The sequence below is a fragment of the Mytilus trossulus genome, chromosome 1, assembly GCF_036588685.1.
Source record: "Mytilus trossulus isolate FHL-02 chromosome 1, PNRI_Mtr1.1.1.hap1, whole genome shotgun sequence".
Taxonomy (NCBI): domain Eukaryota; kingdom Metazoa; phylum Mollusca; class Bivalvia; order Mytilida; family Mytilidae; genus Mytilus; species Mytilus trossulus.
In genome coordinates this window covers 54,049,688-54,070,021 of record NC_086373.1, presented here as the reverse complement: position 1 = coordinate 54,070,021, position 20,334 = coordinate 54,049,688, and the positions used below count along the sequence as shown (strand labels likewise).

The window sequence follows — 20,334 nt, the reverse complement described above, 5'->3', positions numbered from 1 at the left end:
ATATGATTAGTTTTTTTTTAGATAAAAATTCAATGTTTTAATTTCAATTTGCTGTAACTGTTTCGTGCTCAGTTTTCGGTCGCAGCACAGAATTTCAGATTTAAAAGACAATGAAAGTGCTTTCTGAATGAAGTTGTTCATTAAATTGTTTTGAAGAAATTTGTTTATTCTACATTCTTAAAGAACACACCCAATCGACAATTGCGATGAACGTTATTTCGATTGGATAAAAAAAAAGCAGCATAAGAACTGAAATAAAAGTGTTTTAAGGTAGATTGATGGTATACCGCCATCTTGGATTGTACAATCACAGTACAAAATCGGTCTAGTTATTTGTCTAAATCTGCAAATTTAAATAAAGATTTGTAATTCAATGGTTAGACTGTTTTTCTATATAAAAAAAACTTGTTAATCAATTGTATTAAACAAAATATTTTAACAAATATCAATTTTTTGGGTTCTAAAATCATGTTTATCAAATGAGCCATTTAAGGGGAGATAACTCTTTTAGTACAAAATTTATACTGGACTAATAGGGAAATTTTTTATTTTTACTTGAAGCAAGAAAACAAGTTCGGTGACACCATGTTTTCTTTTTATTTTCTTAAAACATATTAGGAAACCTATCTTCTCACAATTTATTTCAAAATTCTATCTCATAGATTTTTTTTTATGCACATTAATGTGTTTTTTCATGAACAAACTAACCAAATTTTGGCAATTTTCAATGACTAATAGCTTGAAAAATAGCACGGTGACCCATACTTTTTATAAAATTTTTGAAAAAAGCATAGTAAAATCTTCATTTTGGCAAATTAAAAGAAAATTCTGTCTCAAACAATATTTACTTATGATCTACCTTAAATTATAAATCAAATAAAAAAATGAATCACTTGAATTTATTGTGATATTCATCCGGTGGAGAACTTTAAAAATTATAATCGAGTTAAGACAGAAATCTTCAATTCGTTTTTACCGTCCAATTATCTGACATCCGTACACCTACGGAAAACACTGTCATTTCCAAATAAAACCTACATAAATATATAATGCAATAACTATGTAACAATATGTCACTTTAATAAAGAGAACTTTGTATCTGGTGGTTGATATTGCTGTGGCGTTCAAAACGGTTGGTATTTCTTTTATTTTTATTTTACTAAATGCAAACACATTTATGTGTTAATATCAATCGAAACTTTGATTGTTACAATTTTGTTGTCTGAAATCCTGCAGAAAACAATTTCTAGATTAATAATAGAACGATAAATAAATATAAGTGAAAAGTTAACCAAAATTAAAACCATAATTTAAAGATATAGAAATAAGTAACATGTTACCTCTCAAAACTTGACGGACCGATAAATATTCAAGTTCATTCATTATATTAAACATTTCAAGCCCATTACTTTTATAAATAATGAAAAACATTTAAATCCTACTTTATGATGTTATGCATAAATTGAAACTAAATATATATTCTTCTTTCTCATATGCATCATAATTTCGTCAGATATAAGCAACAATTACGTGTTTAAATCTTTAACGTGTACATGTTTTCATATGAGAAATTATTTATATAAAAATAAAATACAGGATCAAAATGATTGTTATTTTTATGTACAATACTTTCATAAAGTGTTGATGTTATTTCAGTTAATGATGTTCATTTTAGTATACTTTTTTAAATCTTATATATCACAAAGAACTTGATATTGAGAAAAATGGGAGGTAAATGAACTCTTCAAAGATACCAAGACTAAATTTAGTATACGCAAGACGCGCGTTTCGTCAACAAAAGACTCATCAGTGACGCTCGAATCCAAAAAAGTTAAAAAGTCCAAATAAAGTACGAAGTTGAAGAGCATTGAGGACCAAAATTCCTTAAACTTTTGCCAAATACAGCTAAGGTAATATATGTCTGAGGTAGAAAAGCCTTAGTATTTCAGAAAAATTCAAACATTTGTAGACAGAAAATTTATAAATATAACAATATCAATAACAATTCATGTCAGCATAAAAAGTGCTGACTACTGGCCTTGTGATCCCCTCGGGGAAATAAATCTCCACCAACAGTGGCATCTATCCAGTGGTTGTAAATAAACTCATCATAGATACCAGGACTAAATTTAGTATACGCCAGACGCGCGTCTGGCGCAAAAGAAAAAATAAAAGACAATTAAACACGACATGATACGTGAAAAATAAAAATAAAAAATGAAATATCAGTAGAATTTTACTTGGTAAGAAGACCTCAACTGCTTTAAGTCATAAGTATCACAAAAAACTTATATTTGAAAAATGAAAAAAAAAATACAAAACACGACACTAAACGTGCAAAAATAAAACTATATTAGACGAATCGTACTGGAGAAGAACTCAACTGCTTTGCCTCTTTACGTTTTTTATTCGATCGTCACTGATGAGTCTTATGTAAAAGACATGCGCGTCTGGTGCAAATAGAAAACATGGTATCTATGATGAGATTAATTAGAAATATTTAAAAGACATCGGTTTGTTAATGTCAAATATTAATTGGATGACAAGGGAGACGATTCAATATATTGAACATTCGTGGTATATATAAAATAGTCAGCACTTCTGTGTTGACTTGAATTATCATTGAATGGTCATTATTAAGAATTAATTGTGTACACAACTTTGAATGTTCGAAATACATATTATATCCTACTCAAAGGATATATTACATTAGCTGTATTTTGCAAAATCGTGCATATGGTAATATTCCTATTATGGTTGAATCTTTATTTGATGTGTTTGAGCTTTTGATTTTCCCATTTGATTAGCGACTTTCCTTTTTTAATTTTCCTCGGAGTTTTTTTTTTTTATGTGAATCTACTTTTTTACTTCATTACATCATTAATATTTCTTGATTAAATATTTTACCTTGTAAGGAACAAGACATCAAGGAAATGCCATAGAAGATAAAATAAAATCCCTGAAAAATCTTTTAGCGAGGAAATATATACTCCCGAAACGGGTGCATTTCCAAATAATAGGTTATTTTTCCATAATTACAAATGAGTGTTGCTAATAACACATATCGGTACCCGCAGTGCCTGAGTGACTTTTCCAAGCTTTCATTACTTCTTAATATTTGCTTCATAGCGGCATATGTGTTTGGTTTGGCCTCAATAATTTTGACTTACCAATTTTGACTTGACTTGGCTATTAGTAAAGAAGAATACCATTTACAGTTTGAGTCTTAGACCGGGAATGTGAATTGTTTTGAACTCGACCAATGATCTCGCTTGCCAAAATTCTCATAACAAGACTTTTTTTTTTTTTTTCCAAAATCATTATATGTATAAATCTGCAAATCCATACTGAGCTTTTTTCTGATAGCAGCATGTCCTATCCTTTGATTTAATATATGCCTCATTTAGAACCGAAAACCAAACAAATAGATTCCAACTACTTCTATTTCTGTGTATCAAGTGGGAACAATCGGTGCCCAAATATATATAAATTTTCTGTAAAAATATGAATTACTACTGGTGTTGGAGTTTTATAATGTGTTAATTACTAATATAAACTAGATCTTTCTTGAGGATCATCATTGATTTGTATAGAAAAACAAGACAAAATTAAATTAAATGCGACTGTCTGGACTTTATATTACAACATATGATATATCCCATTAGACCTTTCTGCGTAGTATTTTGTAATACCAGACGTCTGATATTGACAAAGTGTCCTGTAAAGACCTTGTTTTACATTTTTCTTTAATTGGCAATAAAAGAATAATTAGTGACAAATCATATAATGTAAATCCCCATGAGATATATGCGATAAACGACAATGGTTTCCGAGTGATACATTGACTAAGTTCGTTACAGTTGCTTACGATCACACTTCGATCTTTTTTTTTATTTTGGTTCCTGATACAAATGGCGGCAATTTCTTTCATTCTTTGGGATTGACCAAATATAAGTTGATTGACATATTTGTTAAATCAATACTTAAACTAAATTGTTAGAAAATAAAAACACGGTAAAGTGTATTTACTATTTGTCGGCCTGGTTTATTTACTAACAGCATTCATAGATAAATTCAATACACTGACTGCCATTTACAAAACGTCGTCATGACGATTAAAATAATGGCGGCTTATGAATGGACTGACGTAGCCCCGGTCGCGATTGTCTTTTTAACTTGTTAGAAATAAAAGGGATTTAATCCACTACGGTCCGTTTATTCTCACTTCTTGTGTTTGTAGTTAAATTATCAGATGTATTTCCAATGCTAACGAAGGTAAGTTTTTAAATCGATAACAGAACAGGAACGTATGAATTTACTAGACATTTAAATGAATGGAGTTGTAAGATATAGTATAAACCACTGGTTAACTTTTGCGTCAAAAACTTATATATACTCTGTTGCATGTTGATTTCAACAAAAGCATTCCTGCAGATGCAACACTTTTAATTGTTGCATATATAAGGATGCAACATCACGACATGAAAAACTAAATCTAACACCGAAAAATTTATTTTTTCGCAAATATATATAACATGTCATTCGTCGCATCAATAATATAAGAATAGATATTAAATCTTGTATTATATATATATATATATATATTACACTTCTTGATATATTGCATGTTTGAATTTGAATTTTACCTTAAAAAAAGAAATTACATAAAATAAATTGGCGATGAAAAATTAACATAAAACGTTTAAAAAAAATGATTTGAAATTTAATTTGATACTACTTAAAGGAAGTTAAAATTTAAAAAAATAACTCAAATATACAGTTAGACAATTTCATGTCAATCTCCATGGGGGTAATTCATATAATTAACTATCAATCAAATATTGTTATATTTCATGACATATTCATTCCATTTAATTGTTATTATTATTCTGTTTGAAATAAATTTAATAACTAGACTGCCAAAGATGTACAATACACTTTGTTATGTAAAATGTATCTCTTAAATCTTGAGGCCTGATTGTTCAATATCTTTTAATGAATCTACACATATTATTCCAATACAATGAGTCTTTAAATTGCAGTTTAAATACGTATAAAATTCACATTTATCGAATAATCTTTTACAACTAGTAGGCTCTGTAAAGTAATCGCGAATTGAATATATCCATTTAGTATACAAATTTTGGTTAAGTTTTCATTACATTCGTGCAAAGTGAAAAATTCATGCATCATGGTATATAATTGTGAGTTAAAAAAAACATAACTGATTTGTAAAAAAACACCAACATATTTATATAGAAAATGACCGATTTTATAATGGTTTTTTTATAATTGTGAAAACATTTTATTTTTGACAAATTATTAAGTTTGATCATTAGCTTTAAAGTAATGAACTCAAACAAGTGACTGCTATAAGAGTAAAGATTGTCGTCACTATTACCCATATACAACTGAACATCTGTACAGTGATTATACAATAAGTACATACATTTGTAGCCGTAAGTACTGTCCATGTATGTACATTGTGAAGTCGTCAGTACTGTCTATGTAAGTTATCTAAGTTATACAATCAACACAGTTGCCTTCTGTAATTACCGAAACAAAAACTATAACAACAAAAATACCTAACTCTTAGGGAATATGTCTGCATACTTCATATCAATTCGATATGTATTTCACATTTTTTTATTTGTAAGTTACGGGGAAATGTTTTGTACAACAGAACATAAAGCATTCGCAAAAAGGAGTCGATAACATAAACCTTGGATTCAATACGCCAAAACTATTTAATATATCCAGGGTGTCTTCTTTGATATTTGTATTTACAGATTTGTAAGAACTATCATCCTGCATCCACACTAAATTTCAAAAAAAATTTATAAATGGTGAGCCTCCCCCTCTCCTCTTTTGTTTTTATCTGTTTGATATTACCTGAGTCACGAAAATATTCGTCCTCTCTTTGTAAATTTCATTTGTGTGTATATTTCAGTCGAGGTCCCGAGACATGGGCTAATTTTTATCATGTGGATTCATACTTCTAAGTGGGATTAGCTTGTTTCATTAAACACTGATACCAAAATTACAATATAAATATACTTGGATGGAAATTTTCCTTGACTTACTTGATCCAAACTTTTTTCAGCGTATAATATCATTAAGTCCATTTGTTAATAGTAAAGATGTGATCATTCTTGGGCTGAATATTTTGAACAACTTGGCCCTAGTTTTAAGAATAAAACATATCACGATAAAAGTTTTGTATTCAACAATCTTAAAATTCATGTCCCGTATATCTTGATACTAGTATGTCTTTTTATTCTATATTAAAGACAAATATTGAATGGAACCTCATTATCTTCATAAATACTCATAAAATCCATATGAATGTAAGTAAGCTATGTATGAATTCAGAAAAGCATTTCGAAAGTATGAATGTAGTTCATGTATGAGATCCAAATCATTCCTCATTACCAACATGTTGTAATTTTAAAACACACTATTGTCTGCTGTACCCCAATTTTAAGCATTCTTCCCTAGTACGTTTGGTTGATTGTTTACACATCGATGTCAATAAAATAGAATTTTATTCGACTGTCATACCAGTGAGAGGTTATAGCTAGCTATTCAACCAGCTTTTTTCCATCATTTTCCACATAAGAAAATGCTTGTTTAAAATCATGAATATGACAGTTTTATCCATTTGTTGGATGTCTTTGAGCTTTTTGTTTGCCACTTGATTACGAATTTTCCGTTTTGAATTTCCCACGGAGTTCGGTATTTTTTTAAAATTTTACATTATACTGCAATTATAAGCAATGGCCAGAAATGTAAAGATAAAAAAAATCAGTTTTCTAAGTTGGTTGGTTTGTAGCGTTTGGGACTATAGAGTCATTAATGTGTAACTCATATATTGAATGACCATTAACACAGAATATCTCCTTCTCGGCATTTCTGTTCGTTTTTGGGGAACTAAGTGAATATTTATAGCAATGAGGGGTAATAACTAGTAATTAATAAAAGGCTGGAAAGGCAAACTATGTTATTATGCGCATTAAATGGTGAATATATCATAAATATTAGGCGCAGATGTAATTAAAGTCATGTTGACCCTTCTACTCAAATTAAAATCCTGAAATATATTGTTCAGGTCAACATTTAACATGCCTTATTAACTGTGGACAATTGTACTTTTATTAGATGTTAAATACTTAATGGAAAGGTCAATAATATTGTACACGTCCAGTAAATGAATTTTTAATAGATCATTACTGAAAGCTTACTGACGACTTGACTGATTTGTTTACTCGATTCGAAGTAACTCGACTTAAGTTAATCATAGAAGATATTTCTTTCTTTCGGATATTTCATTGAAACGTTCAAATTGAGGAACAATGGCGCAAAAGAATGCATTTATAGATATATCAATACTGTAAGATGTATAAATATTAAATGGTCTATAATACAATATATACATATATTAGATAACTTTCATATATAAATAAGAATTAACACAAGGAAATGAGGTTGACGTGTCACCTCTAAATATAGAAAGTATATATATTTACGCAATTTAAACATTTCATTTGCAAAATGAAATTGTAAGATGCAATACTACTTAAATGATATTGATTGATATGCAAATGAAAAATGGTAAAAATACTGTTTGTTCTATGAGATGTGTTGAAAATAATATTTATCAACATATTCTGAAAGTAAAACATAATGAACGTACCATAAATTTCCTGAAAGAGTAAATTAGTGTCAACAGTATGTTAATTTTAAACACGTGACTTACTGATATGGGAAATGCATTTTACAACCAGATATAAATATTCTGATGACAAAACTGAATTACAAAAAAAAGTACTGCTGTAAAAAAGGGGGATTATTTTATTGACTACCAATAACGGTCTCGCACGGTCTGAATTAAGAATTTATTTTTGCGCTTATTATTTACTCGCAGTTGATTTTATAAATATCAAAAAACTTAAAGCTGTCATATAGGCTCTGTTAGATGTGGCTAAGTTATTGTGTGGTATCTGTTAGAGAAATATCAAAGCCGTCATCGTGTAGGTTAAGTAAGAGGTGGCTAAGTTATTGTGTTGTATCTGTGAGAGAAATCACAAAGCTGTTTTGTAGGTTCAGTAATATGTGGCTAAGTTATTGTGTGATATCTGTGAGAGAAATCTCAAAGCTGTCGTGAAGGTTCAGTTAGAGGCAGATAAAGGTTATCGTGTGGTATCTGTGAGAGAAATCTCAAAGCTGTCGTGTAGGTTCAGTTAGAGGTGGCTAACTTATTGTGTGGTATCTGTGAGAGAAGTCTTAAAGCTGTCGTGTATATTCAGTTAGAGGCATATAAATGTTATCTGTAAAGGATCTGAAAGGTTTAGCTTAAAGCTATTGCATAGGTTCAGTTAGAGAAAATATACAGTTGTCGTGTAGGTTCTTTTAGAGTAGATAACGGCTAACGTTTTGCTCTGGTAAATTTGAATAAAGGTTATCTAGTTACTGTGTTGTTGAATTAATTTGATATTTCATAAACATGATAAAGTTATAGTGTAGGTTATGTTGGAGAGCTGTTTAAGGTGCCTTGTAAGCATTATTAGAGATAGCTTGAAACTACTGCGTTGGCTCTATCGTCTCTATCTCGAGGTAGTTATGCGTTCATATTGGCCTTGTATAAGAGAAGCTATCGTGTATGTCCTGTAAGAGATAGCTTTATATTACATATATCTTTGTAGGCTCGGTTATAATTGATACAGTTGATAGAGATATAGCGATGCCATGAGGCTATCGTTTATGTTCTATGTGAGATATCTTTAAGATTCCGTTTAGAAATTTTCAAAGATAGCTTTAATCTTCAATGCAAGCTGACTCAGGGATACCTACAGTTTTTCGTGTAGGCTCCGTTAGAGATAACTTAAAGTTTGCCTGAAAGTTCTGTACGAGTTAGATAAAGGATATCGCTCATGCGTTGTTAGAGATAACTGACGGCTACCGCGTAGAGTATGTAGAGTAAGATAAAAGCTATCGTTGCCTCTTTGACACATTCCCCATATTATTCTCAATTTTATCGTGTACGCTCTGTTATATTGAGGTTACATCTACTGTTCATGCTATAATAGATTAAATAAAGGCAATGGTTTAGGAACCTCGGGAGGCAGATGGAAGTTACTGTTTTGGCTTATTAAAAATAGATTAAGGATCTGATGATGAATTATCAGTATATATGACCAATCGGATTGTCAAGAAGACTGAAAAGTAATTTGTTTAGTATATTGTTTAGTATATTAGAGTTTTAACTTGAGTTTTTGAACTTCAAAGTCTTAACTGAATATGTTAGTCAAATGTAAATTTCTTTTTAAGAATTTTAGTTTTTTTTTTGTTATTTCATAATACGATTATTGAAATTCTTTCAGTGTTTTGCGAAATGATTTCCAATTCTAATCAAAAGACTCAAACTTTGTATGTTTGAATAAGAAATAGTCATTTCGACCATAAGCATTAAATACACACACATACATAAAAGTAATAGTCTATGTATGTTTTAAAGGGTTCGAATGTAGTATTTAAGTGTGATTTAGTGAATACGGAGAGTTATTTAAATATTTACTTAGTCATTGGCTATCATTAGATGCCATCAAAGTGCATCCAACTTAAAACAACTCGAAAGCATTGTCACTTAGTACTATTTTAAAATATAATTGAAAGTGTTCTTTGTTAAAAGGGAAACTTGGGTGATTGAAAACTGGTGCAGAATTACATTTAAGGTCAAAAGATAGACATTTATATACTTGTTGAAAGATTTTTTGAGGTGATAATTTTCAAAACGTTACAAAGGGAATTGGCAATAAAAAATGTTTGTTTTTTGTTAAAGTTCGAAAATGTTATAACAAATATTTTAGGTTAAATAGGAACATTCTTAACATGGAACATTCATCAGGTAAATATAGATCTCCTTTAGTAATTACTGAATACATAGATGTAATTGCTGTTTTCTTAATATATATAATCTCTCCTAATAGTACTTCTTCGAATGTTTTATAAACTAATTATAACTGAAACCATAGAAAAATTAAAAGCTCAGTATGAAATAAAAATATGCCTTTCAAAACGAATAAAATATCTTTGTCAATAAACATGAGAAAATTAAATATTTGATCAGCTATTTCTTTAAGATTAGACGGATTGATCGGATATTTAGAAAGACACTCTGAAAGGCATTTTCAAATAAAACCCCCCTGCGAATTTTACAATTTTTTAAAAGTAGAATTAACGAAAACTTATTAACACTTGTCAAAGCCTTGACATATCAAATTAACCCTACATATCAATATGACAAAAGCAGTATATAATATTTGTGTAAGTATTAAAATCATTAAATTTAATTTCTATTATCATTCAGATATGTAAACCACGATATGATTCATGTATTAAATTGAAATTATTTAAATGGTATGGCCTTTTTTCTTTCTGACTGTATAATTGTAACATACTGTGCAACATAGAACGAAAGACTAGTTAACCTTTTTTGACACTGTCATTAAGGTTATTCTTTAGTACACGAAATTTAATATGGGAAATGAACTACAAAGCATATACATCTGTACTAAGCACCAATTTTAGCTCAATATTTATGATATTTATATATAGCGTGTTTGCTTTGCTGAAAACAAAATACATTGAAGCTCCTATTATGCCACTGTCATGTTTTAAACTGACTTAAAACGAAAAATAATGTTTTCGCGTGCTTTAGAGTTTGACATTCTTAAACCATTCTTAAGCACTTTAAATAAAATAACTTGTAAATAAACACTTTCAATATATGTACAAAGTGGCAATACTGATTATTAACAACAATTCTGTGAATTTATTTACCATGTTATACTACTAACACAGTTCATAATGCAAATACTGTTTTAAAAATTAACTACGGGTGACCTACTTGTATAATTTTGATATCAGACCCTTTTGATCTAATATATGTATACAAAGTTGAAAACTTTTTGTCAATTCAACCTCCATGCCATAATAACAATACATATGGCGTGTAGAAATCACGTCAGTCAAAAAAGATGCCTACGATAACATTAAAATGTCTTATCTTTAAAATATGATCGTGATTTATATTGAAAATAAGTTTACGATATAAAAATGTCGAATAAAGATTTGTTAAATGCATTTTTGATGGCATCAGCTAAATGATAGTTTATATTGTTGCCATTTAAGGTTATACATGATGTATATTTAGTGATTTGTGATTGTGGCTAGGTGTAACATATCTTCTATCAAAATGAGTTATTTTATTTGATAATTTACCCCCGCTTTCATTTGTTTGTTAAAACATAATAATCCTTGCAAGACATTTTTTTTAACTTGTCAAAACATTCCCTCAAGTCGCTTTTTCCTCCAACATTTATCAAGAAACCAATTAATATAATTAAGGAATTACTAGAGACTTAATTTTAGTGGAGTTATTATAGTTCGTGGCAATCAATACTGTGGAAGTTTTCCTTACAGTCCAAAAGAAAAACGGTTGGTATCAAAATTGGCGTACGCTTTTAACATAAGAATGTACAATTGTTCTAAGCAAATGACAGCAGCTAGAACAAGCATCTTGAATAGTTCTGATTTGGGTGGTATCCTCCTTTTGATTTTGGTGTCTGGAAGATTCTAGTTCTTAAAGAGGCCAATTTTGCAGGAGTTTAGATTTTGTCATTTTCATTATTCTTTATTTCATTTCAATATATTTGTATTTATACACATTCTCTCTCCAAAAATTTAGTTCTCAGCACTCAGCAGTCCGCCCAATGGTTGATCCAGAGGTCCACATTAAGTCGAGGGTTTACCCTTTATACTTTCATTGCCGTGCTCAATCTATGGGCGTATTTGTTGCTTCTTAACTGGTTTAGTTTTCTGTTTAAGGTTTGATAAATCTTCTGTTTGTCCTTCCAAACCAGTTCCAATCTTGTAAACTGAACTTGGTTTCATTAGTTTCTTGAGAGACAAAAACGATTTTCTAAGCTTAATAAAACATCCGCGTGTGGTGTTATGACTTTGAACAGCGATATACTAGTTTATTTTACTGAACAGTTTAAAATAAAACGATATCAAAACTATCGAGATGTTTCATTGCTTGAATTAGATAATAAAATGTCAACCAAAACAATAATCATCTAGAAACCTTAAACTGTATGCTAGCAAACAATTTAAATTAAAACAAGCAGAAATATATGCTATCTATGCTCTTTTTTCGAGCTTTATTGCATTAATTTTCAAAATATATTCAGGTATGTCTGATACCTTAAGCAATGTCTATCTATTGGAAATCTCTGCTAGCAAACCATATACATTCCATGTAATATAAAACCATATACATTTCATGTAATATACGAAAAATGGGAACGTCGCCAGCAAGCAATGGGAATTGTGTAATGGAAAAATTGAAACCATCTCTTTTGCTGTGCATTTTAGTTGCACCAAAATTGCTTCGGAATTATATAGTCATTCAAACGACCCTCGCCTTAAATGTGTATCAAATTGTTATTCGTTCACATTTAAGACTAGAATAGTGATAATTCTGTTTTTACTAATTGCTTTCGACAAACAATTTCAATTGAATGTGATCTGAATTATGTGGATTTCCGTTATTTAACCTCAGTATATTTTATTACAGTTTTGAATTTGTAATGCGGATACCAGGATGTACCATTTTTGACTAAAATAATAATTGAATAAATTCATTATGTAAAGATATAGATCCATCCTGATATTGCAAACTATTTGTTACATATGTAATTCAAATTCTCCAGAAAAAAAAGACAAATAGTTAACAGTGTTTAAATTGACACTTTACCATAGTTTAAGCATTTGTAAATATTTAAAATAAGTATAACAGAACAGTTTGCATGCAATTTTTCCATCAAATTACCCATTGCTATATATATCTGGAATTCTTAAAAACACCAGACTGTCAAAACACTGTCACATTAAAATATCATACAGTGTATATGATATTTTTTAAACAATAACATTACTAGTGTTGTCGTAGAAATTTATATGTAAAAAACAACCATTCTCATATAATCGGAAACCCAAATTGAAATTAAACCCATGATTGCATATACCTATTTATCCTTCCGGAGCACCCGATACCACCCACGTCTTTAGTGGGGTCCATGGTGCTCAGTCTTTATTTTCTATGTTGTTTTTGTATACTTTTGTTTGTATTTTCGCCTTTTTTCGTTCTTTGACATGTGATTGCTAGTTTGTTTTCGACTTTTTGTAATTCCCTTCATTATCTTTCGGGTCTCTTCTAAAATTAACCTGCACATTTGATAATAAAGGTCCGACAATGTTATTCATTTACTATGAACGGCGTGAAATTAATATAATTTAGATATGCAACAGACTTAAAGCAATTATATGTTTATAATTGAATTCTGCTGCGTTAGTGCATGCCATTGTGAATCTCTGCTATCAAAATAATAAAGGAGGGCTGAGTCTCATTATTGAATTCTTAACGAAGCTCCTTGACGCGTGTGTAATCGCACTATATTTGAATAGAAATAAAGAAACCAAGTCATCCATTAAACAGTTATCCTTGAGTTAATTTTTGGATAGACATCCGTTAACAACAAAGAAAAAAATATTACAAATTGAACACCATTACATTTTTACCAAAAAAAAATGTGCTGAACAAAAGAAAGGTACCATGGGTAATTTTTGAATGACGTCAACGATGTTCTTCATGTGAAATTAATAACACCTTCCAATTGTGTGTTTACATATCTCCGAAGTTCTATTTAATTTCGCATAAATTACCCTGGTTTATAACGCCTCAGACGCTCATATGAAAAGATTTTAATTTGCATTATTTTATATACGGCAAAATAATATTGTAAAAAGTTGACACCCGGACAAAGAAGTGTATGATTTAAGACTTTCATTTCTTATAATAACACACCAATCAGTCAAAAATATTGAATCGGCATTACTTTAGTAAAAATTACTTTAGACTGTACGAATTCAACTCCATTCTAAATACTTAAAAGGGGGTTTAACATACACATTTACTAAGCTTTTAAGGCTTAAAGTTCGTATTCACTGCATCAATTGATAAAATTTACTGGTATCACAGAAACATATGTTGCCTGGAAAAAGTAGTATTTTAATTAAAAATAGCCAATATTACAAAGTCTGACAACTTCAAAAATTTATAATTTGTCATATTTTTATATCAATAATTTATTTTCTGATATTTGCGTCTATTTATCGAATTCCTTATTTGTATTACTTATACTAAAGCTTGAATATTTAAACAGTTTGATCAGAACTCGGGTAGTTGCTTTTAGGTAAAGTATTTGACGTACGTTCGGAAACTTCCTTTTTGACCTTCCTTTTTGTTCCGATTATTGATGTATTTTCAATTGCAGTCTATTGATAAAAGCTTTAATTTTTTCATGTAGAGTTTTAATTTTGCATAGGGCTTTTTGTTATATCCATAGAACGGTAGAGACGATTTTTAATAAAAACTTCTTTAACCATATCAACAAATAAATTTGTATTGATCAATTGCTACAAAGTGTACAAATAGGCATGATGTTTACATATATGTTCATAAATCTTAAAACATAAATATCAATATCGACGTTGGAATGTAAGATTAGGTTGTTGGAATGGTTTCACTTTGAATAAAAGGAATACAATTAGTATGGACGGAATGTAATCGGAAAGATTTGAGGTAAGTTAATGCTTTCATAACTCATTATTTACATCGTTGAGTTAGTAGATATATAGTACAAAACCTCACATAGTTAACTTATAATGATACTAGTATATTTTCTATATGCAACTAGCAACTGACAGAACTCGTTTGTATAAAACGGCAATTAGCATACTATAATAAGATGACAAGTACGTGCATGTAGTTGTCTCTGGAAAATTAGAACTAAACAATGCAATACTAAAATTTGAAGTCCATTAAATCGTGAAAATAAATTCTAAATTCAAGTCCGGTACGGTTAAATTCTCTCAGGATTTTTTTCGATGTGTTGAAACCCATCAGTTGACTTCGGCTGTTATATCTTCTGTGGTCGGGTTGTTGTTTCTCTTGGCATATTCCCCATTTCAATTCTCTATGTTATTCTTTATGTTGTTTGGGTGGTTTACATAAACAAAATAGTAGTTTAGATTTTTCAAATGATTTTTCAAATGAAAGCATTTAAACCTGACACTGTTCAAGTGTGTTTTGTTTCTGAATGTTATGATAAGGTGTAATGTGACACTACATAAAATGTTATTTACTGCCAAAATATCACATAATATGTATGCGTCCGATGTGCCTATCAGGATTTACTTTCACTAAAATTCTCAAACCTTAATATTTGAAAACCAAAGATGTTTACCTATTCTTGAATCCGAGAGAAGCTTTATGACCATAGCTAAATCCGCTCATGTTCAACTTTGCAAAAAAGAGTTAGACGCTTTGTTTCTCAATGTTATGTCAGGACAGAAGCCCTGACTTCTGATTTGATGATGCAATCTGGGACTGTCAGTCTACCAACAGCGGTATCGACCTAGAGCTAGAAAAATAAAATTAACAATAATATATTAAAATAATTATTCTCATTAATAATTGAAACAACGGAAATCTTGCGTAAATAGGATTACATTTAAGCTGATGCACATGGGAGGTCTTAATTGTTTTTTTTAAACGAATATATCAGAGTATGAATCCGTCCTCATTTCATGCATACGACTTATGTTTCACGACTTACGTTTTACACATGATGGGTGCAATTTATGTAGAAGAAACTGCTGTTAGTACCTGAGCTCTACCTCTCAATTCAAGCTGGTTTGTGTATCTCAATCTTCAGTTACTGTAAAGTCAGCTTTAAACGTCTCCTGCTTGTCAAACGGTAAGCGGTATTGGCTTTGCTCATTGTTGAAGGCCGTACGGTGACCTATAGTTGTTAATTTCTGTGTCGTTTGGTCTATTGTGGAGAGTTGTCTCGTTGACAATCATACCACATCTTCTTCTTTTTTTAAACAATCAACGAAAAACAACCTATATAGATGTCTTTTAGTCATTTGTATCATGTGATTACTGTTTATTTGACGTATACTCCATATCTCCTTTTATAATATCCAAGATCTTGAAATAAAACCCATTTTCAGATGTTGCGGTATTTTTTTCTATAGTGTTTGAGATTCACACGTACTCAATAGAAGACAATTGAACAATAAAACAATAAAAGTTGATCTGTAAGTGAATTCACATTCTACATTTAAATGGTAATAGCTTAACATTTCTCCCCCATATGCATCAAATGTAATTCTTTATGGGTAATTTAACGTTATAAACTTATGAGATATCTTGTCTTTTAAGTATACTCAAAAATACCTCCCGACGAAGTATTTAAATGATTTGGCAATATAGAAAACATCTATTGGTTGTAAGATTATATAATACTATAATACTATATTATATAATCAATGTTTGTCAATATTTTCGGTCTTAATTCCACTTGATATACTTTTTATTAAACTATGTTTTGCTTTTTAATAAGAGTCAGTCGTCGTGCCAATATTTATTGGCATGACAGATAAAAAAAGCTTAATTTAGTCCAAAAAGTTTTCATAAAATATTATGATTTACCGCACAGGGCGAAAGGCGTGTTGATAACTGATTTGCACAATTTTTCCATCCGCTGTCTATGCAATTTTCTCGAAAAATCATGGTTTTAGCCAAACTGTAGGCCATAGGTTATGGATTGAGAAAACAATTTGATTTAGTTTTTTTACAATTTCAAATTGAAATTTAAGGCATTCTTGTTCAAATGGAGAGTTTAATTCTAGTTTAGGAGCCAGCAAAAACACGCCTCCGTGTGCAGGATTGTCTAGCTGCATTGGAGACCAATTAGTGGCGTTCAGCTATTATCTGCTCTTTGGTCGGGTTGTTGTCTCTTTGACACATTCTCCATTTCCATTTTCCATTTTTTGTTAAGTGAATTTTGTAGTAAATTGGGAAAATAAGGATCTACGACGACAAAAATCATATGTAGGAAAATACACGGAAAAGAACAAAATATCAAATGTACAGTGCTGTCATTGTTTTTCATTCAGACAGTCATTGGTATATCATCCGTGGTAAACTTAAAGACTAACTAACACCTTACGGTTGTGTCATGAGGTCAGTTATTAAAACTGTACATATAATTGACGTATCGTACAAATAAAACAAATTTTAAAACTATTATATTACAACTGTAGAAGTATTGTTAATTTTACTTAGAAAAGGCTCACAAACCATAACGTTGTGTGGCTTCTGAATTTTGAACTACTGTATGCGTATCAAAGCAATAATGAGCTCTGTGGCTTTACCATCTTCGCTAGCCAAGGGTTACGATCCACTCCCGCTCTTGGCTAGCGAAGATGTGGCTTTACATGCTATATGAAAGTTTAGATGCTTTTTGATAAACTTATACAGCCAATGAGATAATTGCCGATCACAACAAGATGTTTTTTAATTTGTCTTTGCTTGATTGAATGATTGTTCCTAACCTGAATTTTCTCCTCGCCAGAATTCGCATACGCCCTCAATTGAGTGATTGTTAGGGATTTATTAAATCAATAATTATTTATGAAAAAAATTTACATTCATTATTTCACTTGTTTCTTCATGACAACTACATTCTGATACATATGTCTCATTATCGTTATCTCTTTTTCCTTTTGTTCGCAAACTCAAAACCGCTGGATAAATATATTCCTTTGTACATTACGTATGCAATTTCATACAATTACATAGCGTTTGTCACTTTACACAATAGACTAATTGAGAAAAAAATGCGTTAAACTTTCGGGAAATTTAAAGAAGCAATTGCTTGGAGTTTGTTGATAATATTAATCACAATTTATGCCTCTGGTTTATTTTTAAGCACTGTTGTTAACAACCAATACAATGTGCGAATATGTAATTTAATTATGAACCTGTATTCCCATTGTAGGACCATGTTCGGTGCTCGAATAAAAAATGTTATCTCGTCTGGTCAAAATAAGCTGTGTCACCAATAATGCATTATATGTTGTCTAGTGCATTTGACTTGTTATTTAATCGCAATGTCCTCTTCATTCTGTACCTTATTTGTCTTTGCTGGAATAAGTACTTAACTCAAGCCCTAACAGCTGCACGGGTAGAAACAATATATAACTGATCAAAAATTTGTATGTATGTATTGATACTTTTTTTTAAGAAGGAAAAGTCACCCTGGCTTGTTTTTCATTGTTTAGTTAGCACATTTTTTCGATGGTACCTTTGGTTTTGTGTGTCTTATGATTACGTATTGGTTTTTGCATTCTATTCGGTATTCTCTATATTGACCTACAGGTTCACATACTTTAATTTCAATGTCACTTTCCCTTCTGTACGCTCAGTTAGAATAGCAATTAAAGGTACCAGGAGAATAATTTTACAAAAATTCATTTTGTATATGGCAGTCATCAATCAAAGCCAAAGGAATTCTTTAATCAAAGGTCGCCAACTGACAAAGCAGTTCTGTGCTCTTTCTTTTGTACATATATCATAGAGTAAATTAATTTTGAAGATCTTTTCAACTGGTAAAATTAAATATTATGTAGAACGAAAAAAGGAAACACTTGAGAAATTCAATATAAAAAAGACATCATACTTTAGAGTGACTTGCTTGTATAACAGATCAAATAAGTGGAGTGTTCCAGATGATTTCTAATTTTCTCAATTCTCTTTTTACTTAATAAAGGTCGACATAGGTCTGTCGTTGACAATATGGTATAATAAGTATCTAAGATGATTTCTACACTTGTAATTTTCTCAATTCCCTTTTTATTTAATAAAGGTTGACATAGGTCTATCGTTGACACTATGGTATAATAAGTTACTAACTACATTTGAACAGCTCTTTTCATGAATTCAAACCCCAATCTATTGATCAGTCTTTATCTCAAAATAACAAATATATTGACTTCCAAACAGGTAGTGCTGATAAATTTGATAGAATGTTTACAAACTGGTACCGTATTATGTACAAGAAACGCCTACTTCATTATAGTTTTCGTAATAGATTTTTTTAAATATGTTACAATTTTAACTAAGTAGCAAGTCTGAATTATTGTTTCAAGTAAAATAATAAGTTACTGTGGTACGAGCACGGATTCAACGAATTGTTTAAAAATACAACAAAGTTCTTAAAAGTAATCCATATTTTGTTGAAATAGTAGATTACATATTTGTGTTGAATTGCCACTTGTATCATAAGCAAATACTTTTGTTAAATTTGAGAGCGAAACATTGTTGGATATTAAAGAAAATAGGATCTAATTTACTTGTGTAGCAACACTTAATGTACCATAATTAAAGAACTCGTTATGCAGTATAAAACCCTGGGACCAATTTTCTGAAAGACAAAATAGAACATCACGAAACTGCAAAACATCGATAAAATGACATTCTGGGATAGATCAAATACATACATATTTCAATTCTATCATATCAGTACAAAACGTTTTTCCCAGGAAACACATAGCCATATGCAAAAAATGTAGTAGATCAGAAACATGACTTTTTGTATAGTGTACCCTAGTTTGGCGGGTAGAAAACTGTCAAATCTCGTTTCCAGCGTTACATTAACAATCTATCGGAACATTTTGTACATTAGGATTGTGTTCTTCTTTCAAAAGGGGCAAACATATAATGAAAAGTAATTTCATCGTTAAGCATCATTTGTATAGTCTCATGTCATTATTTTTGACAAAATGTGTAAGGGCTTTATTGATCTTCTGATTTTAGGGTCTCATGATAAGGTTATTCCTGTATCAAAGTTGGTCAAGTCATTTCACGCTTAGACTATTAAAATATTTTCTTCTCATTGTTATATTATAGATTTCTTTTAGTTGAGGTTAAGTTAGGAGTCTGTTGTTTGGTGGTAGTAGTTGGTTTGCTGTAGATTTTCTCTTTTGAATTAATTTACTGTTAAGTGTGTTCGGTTTTTGTTTTTTGCTTGCTATACAGTATGAGTTTCTCTGATTGTCGAAAGCCGTGCAGTGACTTTTGAATTGCTAACATCTATGGCAGTTGTTCTCTGGTGGATATTTGTAGCATTGGTATGCATATCACGTCTCTTTATCGTGTTTTATTAAAGAAAGCTGTGACATGAGTCGGTAAACAAATTAGCTGCTATTTTCGTAATGCATGTACTAGCTCTTTTTTATGCCCCACCTACGATAGTAGAGGAAAATTATGTTTTCTGGTCTGTGCCTCCGTTCGTCCGTTCGTCCGTTCGTTCGTTCGTCCGTTCGTTCGTCCTGCTTCAGGTTAAAGTTTTTGGTCAAGGT

At 30.4% G+C, this 20,334-nt stretch overlaps 1 protein-coding gene across 1 annotated transcript in view; it reads left to right on the top strand.

Annotated features, from left to right (window-relative positions):
* Window positions 1–4,165: 4,165 nt before the first annotated feature.
* Window positions 4,166–20,334, top strand: part of LOC134727366 (uncharacterized) — a 74,247-nt gene continuing 58,078 nt past the window's right edge. Inside the window, exon 1 of the mRNA XM_063591779.1 lies at window positions 4,166–4,275. The gene's annotated coding sequence lies outside the window, so the exon portion shown is untranslated. The remainder of the gene's footprint in view (window positions 4,276–20,334) is intronic.